This window comes from Mauremys reevesii, linkage group 1 (genome assembly GCF_016161935.1).
Source record: "Mauremys reevesii isolate NIE-2019 linkage group 1, ASM1616193v1, whole genome shotgun sequence".
Classification (NCBI taxonomy): Eukaryota; Metazoa; Chordata; order Testudines; family Geoemydidae; genus Mauremys; species Mauremys reevesii.
In genome coordinates, this window is record NC_052623.1 from 51,313,848 (window position 1) to 51,323,182 (window position 9,335).

General features: G+C 45.7%; 1 protein-coding gene and 1 long non-coding RNA gene across 3 annotated transcripts in view; one reads left to right on the forward strand and one right to left on the reverse strand.

Annotated features, from left to right (window-relative positions):
- Positions 1-2,550, reverse strand: part of SLC7A1 (solute carrier family 7 member 1) — a 75,994-nt gene extending 73,444 nt beyond the window's left edge. The window contains exon 1 of the mRNA XM_039535911.1: positions 2,144-2,550. The gene's annotated coding sequence lies outside the window, so the exon portion shown is untranslated. The remainder of the gene's footprint in view (positions 1-2,143) is intronic.
- Positions 1-6,176, forward strand: part of LOC120403942 — a 38,795-nt gene extending 32,619 nt beyond the window's left edge. The window contains exon 5 of one of the 2 annotated variants that reach the window (XR_005597817.1): positions 4,742-6,176. This is a non-coding gene — a long non-coding RNA (uncharacterized LOC120403942). The remainder of the gene's footprint in view (positions 1-4,741) is intronic. The other variant, XR_005597816.1, reaches the window with a different exon arrangement.
- The last annotated feature ends 3,159 nt before the right edge of the window (positions 6,177-9,335 follow it).

The window sequence follows — 9,335 nt, forward strand, 5'->3', positions numbered from 1 at the left end:
TGTCTTCGCTGTCGTGAGTCGACTGGACGCTCCCCCATCAACTCTGCCTGAACCTCTCGCGCCAGTGGAGTAGTACAAGAGTCGACAGGAGAGCGCTCGGGGGTCAATTTATCGTGTCTAGACCAGACGCAATAAATTGACCCCTGCTGGATTGATCACTGCCTTCCGATCCGGCAGGTAGTACAGACATACCCCATGACTTTATCCTAGTCATGTCCCCTATGCTGGGGAAGGAAGGTATGGACTTAGGCTTTGTCTACACTATACACCTTTTAGTGACACAGCTGTGCCACTACAGCTGTTCCATTACAGCCATGCACTGTAGCTGCTGTTTGTCAGCAGGAAAGAGCTCTCTCGCAGACAAAAATCTTCTACCCCCAATGAGCAGCAGTAGCTTTGTTGCAAAGCGCTGTTTACACCAGTGCTTTTTGTCGGCAAAACTTTTGTTGTTCAGGGGAGTGTGGTTTTTTTTCACACCCTGAACGACAAAAGTTTTGTCATTAATTTTTCAGTGTAGACAAAGCCTTAGGTGCCACTACCGTGGCTATATGCCACCTGATGATTCCCCAAAGCAAGGAAATCCTTGAGGGGCTAGAAAAGTCAGATTTAGGTCTGTTTTATCCCACTGAAGCAGCACAAAGCTGCAGGAGCAAGATTAAGATTCCAGAGTTGCCAAAACAATGTTTTTCTCAAATTACTGATCAAATACATGGCTGACTAGAATATGTATGCAAAATAGTTACCCAGGTCTCAAACCAACAAACAAAAGGTTATCCACTTCTTTTTGTGTGTGATGGTGTCAGCATCTGGCTAAGAGACTAAAAGATTGTTTTTACTAATCTTTGTTCTTGTAATCGCAGGTGCTACTTGTGACAACAGCAGATAAAAATGCCAGACAGTGTGATTTTTAAGTAGATGGTGTTCCTTTAAATATTAAGCAACAAATAGCTGAATTCCAAACTTCCCTTGCAATTGATAGAGAGAGAAAAGAAACATGACATTGCAATCATGCTTGAATGATGTTAGGCAACTAAAGAGAACTAGCTATCTAAAGAAAAAGAAGCAAAAGGTTCTCCATGCATACAACTAGAAAGTACTCACAGGCCCTCCTTTCCAGTAACTCACGGCTTTTACTCTACCACTCAGCTAGCACGGGGTTAACAATGACAAAATGTGACTAATTGAAGAGAGTCACAAGAGAACCTGATCAAATTTACAACTCCAGCTTCCCCTCACCTCTTACCCAAAAAGGAGAGGGGGAAAAAAAAAAGCATCGGCCACAGCTGTCACTATAGTCATTATTAGACTTCGCACGTGGGCTTGAGCGGATTCGTTGGACGTTTTTTTCTATTCTAATCAAGAGATTAGTTGCCTATAAACGTGCGATCGCCATTACCTCTGCTAAAGACATGCCGGGCAGGGCTGTCTCCCTCCCATAAGCAGCTAGCTCGCCAGATCTAGAATACTTTCATTCAGCCCCCCGCGCAAGCCAGGACAGCCCAGTTACAAGCATCACTGCGAGGTGGGAGAGGTTAGCAGCGTGGCACTAGCTCGGCAAGAATGAGGAGAGGGCGATAAATGGTGACTCATTACAACCAGAAGCACCATGTAAGGCAAGGTTCCCAGGGAGGGACGCAGCCGTTTAGGGTAGATCTGTCCGGCTGTCTCTGGATGTGGGGGAGTGAGCAGGGATCTTGCTCCCCAGAAGCTCGTTGTAAGAGTGTTTTGGGGAGAAGGGAGGTGTTAAGTCCGTCTACAAGCGGGGACACACACACACACACACAGCGCGCACTGACCGAGTCAATGAAGCTGGCGCTACTTCCTCTCCCCATAGTATAAATATTGCATCATGCACCACGCTCCCGTGTAAAACGGCTTCCCAGGCCTGTGAGAGGGAATTAAAGCAGCCCCCGCAGCGGGAGGGCACCACACGCCCGCTGCAGGGCGGGCAGGCCAGCACCCCCGCGGGATCACGGGCGGGCACACCAGCTGGGAGCGAGCCGCGTGGAGCCCGCGCAGCCATTGCTGCTCCGCATTAGCGCTGGCCCCGGGGCGCGCGGCGAGGTGAGCAGCAGCCCGCGCGCCCGCCCGCCCGCCGCGGGGCAGGGGCAGAGCCAGAGCCAGGGCAGCGCATCACACTCACCCTGCCCGTGCCCGGCTGGAAGGGCGGCTGCAGCCGCAGATGGGCCAGGCTTGTGCCAAGGGCGCCGAGACCGGTGCGGGGGCCCGAGGGAGAGAGGCGCCGTCCCCAGCCGGCGATCTCCGGAGGACACGCGGCAGGTGCTGCTGCGGGAGGGGAGCGGGTATGTGCAGGGCAAGCGGGCGCAGTTTCCGGCTCTCTGCGCACCTCGGCTCCTGTCCGGTCAGCGGCAGCCCCGCCGGGTGGCAGGCTGGGCGGCTCCTCCTCCCTCTCTGAATGAGGGGCGGGCTTGCAAGGAGCCGGCCGGGGAGCCCCCTTCCTCCTCCCTTTCCGCAGACAGCATTGTGGGAGCTCAGGGAGCAGGCGGAGCGCAAAGTAGCCGGAGGCCGCAACGTGGGGCGCGCCTCGGAGTGGGGCTAACTAGGGACAGGGTCTCCGCCGGCGCTGGGAACAAAGCCTGGATCGGGCTGCTTAGCGCTGGGGCAGGGCAGGGCCAGGGCCGAGGACAGCGCTGTCTGTGGCAGGCTCAGCCCGCGCACACAAAGGGATCCGGCCCGCGTGGCCCGCCCCCCGCCTGCCCGTGCGCGCATCGCCCGGCTGGGTGGGCTATCAGCGCTGTCCAGATGTGTAGGGCGGGCGGCCGGGGGAGGGGGGACAGGACAGGTAACTGCAAAACGTCTCCGCCTGCTGCTGCTGCCTAATGGAGCCCCCGAGAGGCTTGTTCGGCATGGCGAGGGGGAGAGCTGGAGAAACACAGGTAGAGCGAGGCTGCCCGTTTAGAAGGGCCACTGCCTGCATTTTAAAGGTAAAAATGTAAAAAAAAACCTGTCCATGGTGACCCCCCAAGAAAACTCATCTGCCCCCAAAGCTCTCTACCACCAAACCTCCCTGCAGCTGTTAGCACCTGCTGAACTGAGGACACACACACAAGCCTCCAAAGCGTGTCTGTCTCTCACCATATCTTCCCTCACCCACCTTATCTCTCTCACACACATGCATTTTCTCCCACTCATGCCTTCCCTTCTGCATGCTGCCAGCTTCTGTTCTCAACTCAGCTTCTGTTCGCAGTGAGCCACATTCTGCTCTCAGTTGTGTGTCTGCAATCCTATTAACTGCAGTGAGGTGGTACATGGACAAGTGGGAACAACTGACTGGACACAGTGCAGTGCTGTGGCATAAGGGGCTAATGCAATCCTTGGCTGTATAAATGGGAATAGAGAGTAGGAGTTGAGGTGATTTTGTCTTTGTAGGGCATTGGTGAAATGGATACTGGAATACTTTGTTCCGTTCTGGGGTCCATAGTTTTAAATGGATGTTGTAAAGTTGGAGACGGTGCAGGAAAATGTCACAGAAATTATTTGAGGGCTAGAGAACATGCCTTACAGTGAGAGACTTAAAGAGCTCAAGCTGGTTAGTTTACTGAAAAGAAGACGGCCAGTTGACTTGATTAGTGAGTAACTACCTTCACAGGGAGAAAATACTAGATATTAAAGGGCTCTTCAGTCTAGCAAAGGCATAACAAGAACCAATGGCTGGAAGCTGAAGCTGGATATTCAAATTAGAAATTAGGCACAATACTTTGAACCTTTGGGACCAACTACCAAGGGAAGCGATTGATTCTCCATCTCTTGATGCCTTCTAATCAAGACTGATGCCTTTCTGGAAGTTATGCTTTAGTGAACACACAAGTTATTGGACTCAGTACAGGACTAACTGGTGAAATGTAATGGCCTATGAAATATGGGAGATCTGACTAAATGATCTAATGGTCCCTTCTGGCCTTAAACTCTTTGAATCTATGAATTTAACCCTGTCTTTTTTTATGATAATTGACTACAGATTGGGCTGCACTGGTGTGTGGTTGAATGACCTTTACTCCATGGAAAGTCATACTCTGGTGCTCCAATTTGTTTCTGCGGAAGGCTTTAAAATCTTCTCTGTGCTTTGGGTTGCTGGTGCTGATGTAATCTGGAATGCCCCGTTAAATGCATATAGAATAAATACCAGGAAAAACTAACAATTCCATGAGAGTTCTGTTCTGTAAAACAAGATAACAGAGCTTCTGATGGGATTCTGGCACCATAATGCAAAATGTTCCTTTTTGATATCATACAGATTTAAAGCAATCCTTCCTCTCAAAATCCTTAACCTTCTCTTCTCATGTCTGGCTATCTTGGGTGGAGCAGTTCCCTAGGGAGCACTACGCAAAAGCCCCCCTTGAAGAAGTACTCAAGTGACCCTTTGTTAAGTGCTATGTTCTGAAACCTGCTTGCACCTCCCCTTTTAAAGTGCTTCCTGAACTGCAGTCCCACAATGTTAAGATGTTTACCTTTGGTGAGCAAAGTACACTGGATTTGTCATCATTTACATTAGGCTACTTTTATAAAGCAGTTCCAATGTTTGTAAAGCTATAGTCAGTTTTGCTCCATATAGATCATTGTTACAAAGGACAAATTCACTTTCCTCACGCACAACTGGTCACATCAATAAAGCAGGCAATGGCTTGAGAAAATAGAAAGTCCATATTGAGGGCTAAGAAATGGTCTGAGATTCTCTTTTGTTGCAGAAACTTCAGTAATAGTGACCTTCTCATTTCTTTAGACATCCAGGAACTCCAAATACAAAGAAGGACAACAAAACATGATTCAGGATTTTCCCTTCGCACTGCATTATGAAGAAACTCTCGTTCCTTCTTAAAGTCATTCATTGCATGACATTTTTTTCAGAAGTTGGTGAATTGCTGCTCTGGAAAGGAGCAATATTGGGTTCTAGTCATTTTAATGCATGAACACAGTGGAGAACAAACAAAGATGTTTTCTTTTTTTATTTTATATTCTGCCACCCTGATTCAGGTTGAGTGGTATCTAACTATACCAAGCAGACCTATTGAAAGTAACAGGACTATGTGCAAAGTAAGGTGCAACTCACCATGATTAAAGATGGCAGAATTGGGCCCAAAGAAGATTGGTAATGCTGCTGTGAAACTTTTATCCTTAAAATAATAGAGATTATTCACTGTACTGTGATTGGAAAGATCTCCCTTTTCTCCCTATTTTTCTTTTCCAGTCTCCATTATTGCTAACTCTGATATGTAAACTTCAGCCAGAGGACAGGATGGTGACTTGGAGATGTGGTTAACAGTGACTGTTCCTGTCCTGCAGCCATGCTGCGTGTAGAACTATAGGGAGAATTCCGTTTGTTGAAGGGCTCCCAGGTTGACATTTAAAATAAACAGCAAAGGACTGAAGATTGTGTGTTCTAATGTGCATTATTATTGTTCAGGTGGGAGTCACCAGATGGCAACAATACACATAGTTTTACAGGTTCTTTTCTGAACAGGTGAGCACTGTTCAGTCTTTGAAAAAATGCTGTAGTGTTAGTTTTTTGCATTGAAGGCTCTTGGGCAAGCTGTGGCAAACACCAGGAGAATATGATCTGAGCCTTAATCTCTCTCACTAGAGAGAGCAATTTTTGGTACACAGTTGCTTTCTGATAACCAGTCATTGCTGCTGGGGCTGAGATTTCTGAAAGAGGGTTTGCCTGCATGCCACTTGTGATGACCTTTGATCTAGGACTGCTGTAAGTGTACAAATAAAACAAAATGCACTAAGAATATACCCAGACTCCATAACAATGATTTCTGTTCCACTAGGAGACTGACTTGTAAGGCCCTGAAAACTGCTAACACTCAAATGAGGAGCAATATTATAAAGCGGCTTTGGAATTTTTATTAAATATGTACATCAGTCATTTCCTGCAGAGACTAGATTGAGCTGAGCCCTGTGCATAAGTACTAGAGAGAAGAGATGGCACAAGTGTTGGGATGTGAAAAAGCACTCAAACTGCACAGAGCCCAGGCCCCACCTTAGTCCTTGCACTCCCGGCATACTAAATTTGGGAGATTCTAGTAGCAGCAGCAGCTATAGTACCCTAGCCTCTGTGAACAACACACACAAACATGCACAGAAGGCAACAGATCTTGGCTAGAGCAAGGGAGTATACATTGCACCCCCCATTAAAGGATATATCAACATCCACTGTTGTATGCACTTATCAGATCTAGAACCATTGGTAAGGAACCACAACCTGAAAAGAGCCCAGGGCTGCACCCCTCTTCCAACTCGGGGGCTGGAGTTGTAGCTGTGGAGAGGCTACACTGCATCCCCACAGGCGGCCCATGGGTTGAAGGTTTGAATTCCATTCCCTCCACCCTTCATCCCTTTACTCAGGCTTTGTGAGAGAAAGGTGAATTGCACCCTAGCAGCACTTTAATTCATCTCTACCTTTTTAATTAAAAGCAGAATCACTGATTTGTTTTAGCTACAGGTAAGATAAGTCTATCTAAGCCTTTATACCACACTCACCCTAATATTTGAGTGTTTGTACCCAATACATCAAATAAGTCTTTGATTTCATGTGTCTTTCTCCTTGTTTTTTGGAAATAGAATCCTAGAAATGTAGGGCTGAAAGGAATCTCGAGAGGTCAGCAAGTCCAATACCCTGTGCTGAAGCAGGACCCAGTAAACCTAGCCCATCCCTGACAGGTGTTTGTCTAACCAGTTCTCAAAAACGTCTAAAATGGGGATTCCAGAACCTTCCATGGAAGCGTATTCCAGAGCTTAATTACCCTTATAGTTACAAAAGTTTTTAATATCTAATGTAAATCTCCTTTTCAGATTAAGCCCATTACTGCTTGTCCTTCTGTCAGTGAATATGTAGAACAACTGAACACGCATCCTCTTTATAACCGCCTTTAATATATTTGAAGACTTAACAGGTCCCTCCTTTAGTCTTCTTTTCTCAAGACTAAACATGCCCAGTTTTTTTTAACCTTTCCTCATAGGTTGGTTTTCTAAACCTTTTATCATTTTTTTTGTTCTCCTCTGGACTCTTTCCAATTTGTTTACATCTTTCCTAAAGTGTGGCACCCAAACCATGTGAGGCCGCACCAGTGCCAAGAAGGGAGGGATAATTACCTCCCATGTCTTGCATATAACACTCCCTGTTAATACACACTGCTATTAGCCTTTTTCATAACAACATATTGTTGACTCATATTCAATTTGTGATCCACTATAACCCTCAGATCCTTTTCAGTGATACTACCACCTAGCCAGGTATTCCCCATTTTGAAATTATGCAGTTGATTTTTTTTCCTTCTTAAGTGTAGTATTTTGCACTTATCTTTTTTGGAATTTCATCTTGTTGATTTTAGACCAATTTTCCAATTTGTTATGGTGGTTTTGAATTCTAATCCTGTCCTCTACAGCAGTGGTTCTCTTCCAGGGGGTACATCAATTTATCTAGATAATTGCTAGTTTTACAAGAGACTACATAAAAAGCACTAGTGAAGTCAGTAAAAACTAAATTTTCATAGACAATGACTTGTTTGTACTGCTCTACATACTATACACTGAAATGCAAGTACAATAGTTATATTCCAATTGATTTATTTTATAATTATAGGGTAAAAATGAGAAAATAAGCCATTTTTCAGTAATAGTGTGCTGGGATACTTTTGTATTTTTATGTCTGATTTTATAAGCAAGTAGTTTTTAAGTGAGGTGAAACTTGGGGGTACGCAGACAAATCAGACTCCTGAAAAGGATACAGTAGATTGGAAAGGTTGAGAGCCACTGCTCTAAAGTACTTGCAACCCCACCCAGTTTGGTGTCTTCTGAAAATTTTATAAGCATATTGTCCACTCCATTAGCCAAGTCATTAATGAAAATATTGACTAGTATTGGACCCAGGACTGACCCTCCCAGTTTGATAGCAAACCACTGATAACTGCTCTTTGAGTACGATTTTTCAACCAGTTGTGGGCCCACCTTGCAGTAATTTCATCTAGACCAGTGGTTCTCAAATTTTTTTTTTCGTGGACCACTTGAAAATTGCTGAGGGTCTCAGCAGACCACTTAATGAGCTTGCCAAATGTTGTTTGTACCGTTTGGATAAAAACGCTATACAAAAAAATGTAATTAACTTTTTTGTTCCACAAATGAAAGCACACAACTCATTTTAATGTCAGTAGTCTTACTTTTCTAATGCAAGGAATGAGCCCTCTCTCCCTGGCTGTGGCAGCCCCCAAGCTGGGGCTGGGAAGGAGGGCTCTCTCTCCCCGGCAGCTGCAGCCCTGGAGCAGGGGAAAGTCACCTCTTTCTCTGGCCACCACAGCCCTGCATGTCCCAAATTCCCCCACCCTCCTCTTGTCACCCCACTTCCCCCTCCCACCTACACCCTACTCCCCCCAAGGCCACCACCTCACCTTACATGTGCATCTTCTCCAGGATCCAGGCACCTAATTAGTGAAGCCACGCCTGCGCAGCTCCAGATCGGTGGCCCTTCATTCTCTCATGTGTGGCCACCCAGGCGCTCACCTTACAGGGAACTATCTGTGCACCGCCTGAATGGCGCTTGCGAACCACAGTTTGAGAACCTCTGATCTAGACCACATTTCCCTAGTTTGCTTATGAGAATGTCATGTTTCAAAAGCCTTTCTAAAATCAAGATGTCTCATCTTTTGGTTCCCTCCTATCCATTGACAAAGAAGGAAATTTGGTTTGGCATGATCTGTTTTTGATAGAGCCATGCTGGCTATTCCTTATAACCCTATTATCCTCCAGGTGCTTACCTAAACTGATAGTTTAATAATTTGTTCCAGTATCTTTTCAGGTATTGAAATGATGATGACCAGCCTGAAATTCCCCGGGTCTTCTTTGTTCCCCTTTTTAAAGATAGATACTATGTTTGTCCTTTTCCAGTCCTCTTGAGTTAGGTGTTTTTATTTTACCTCTCTCCAAGCTAGCAATCCTTGTAGAAATAACCTCTGGCAAATAAGGTTATTGGAAAATAATTCAAAGATGGGGAATTCCCATTTCAGTAAAAAGATCTTTCCTGCTTTGGCTGCAACCAGTATTCTCATGTTTCACCATTTCTGGTTTATTCCATTTCTTTTGCTTTGCTCCTGACTTGGTGAAAGCAAGAATTCAGTAACAGTTCAAGAATCCAGAAATAAAAAAGGTATGTAAAAGCTGATGCAACTAGAATTGGGCTAAAGGGCACCTTTAATTCTGACAAGGGATTTAAACCCTGGCAGGCCAAATTCTGTTCTCTTGGCACTGTAAACATGGAGTGCCTCCACTGAAGTTTATGGAATTACTCCAGATTTACAGCAGTAGAAGTAAAAGAAGAA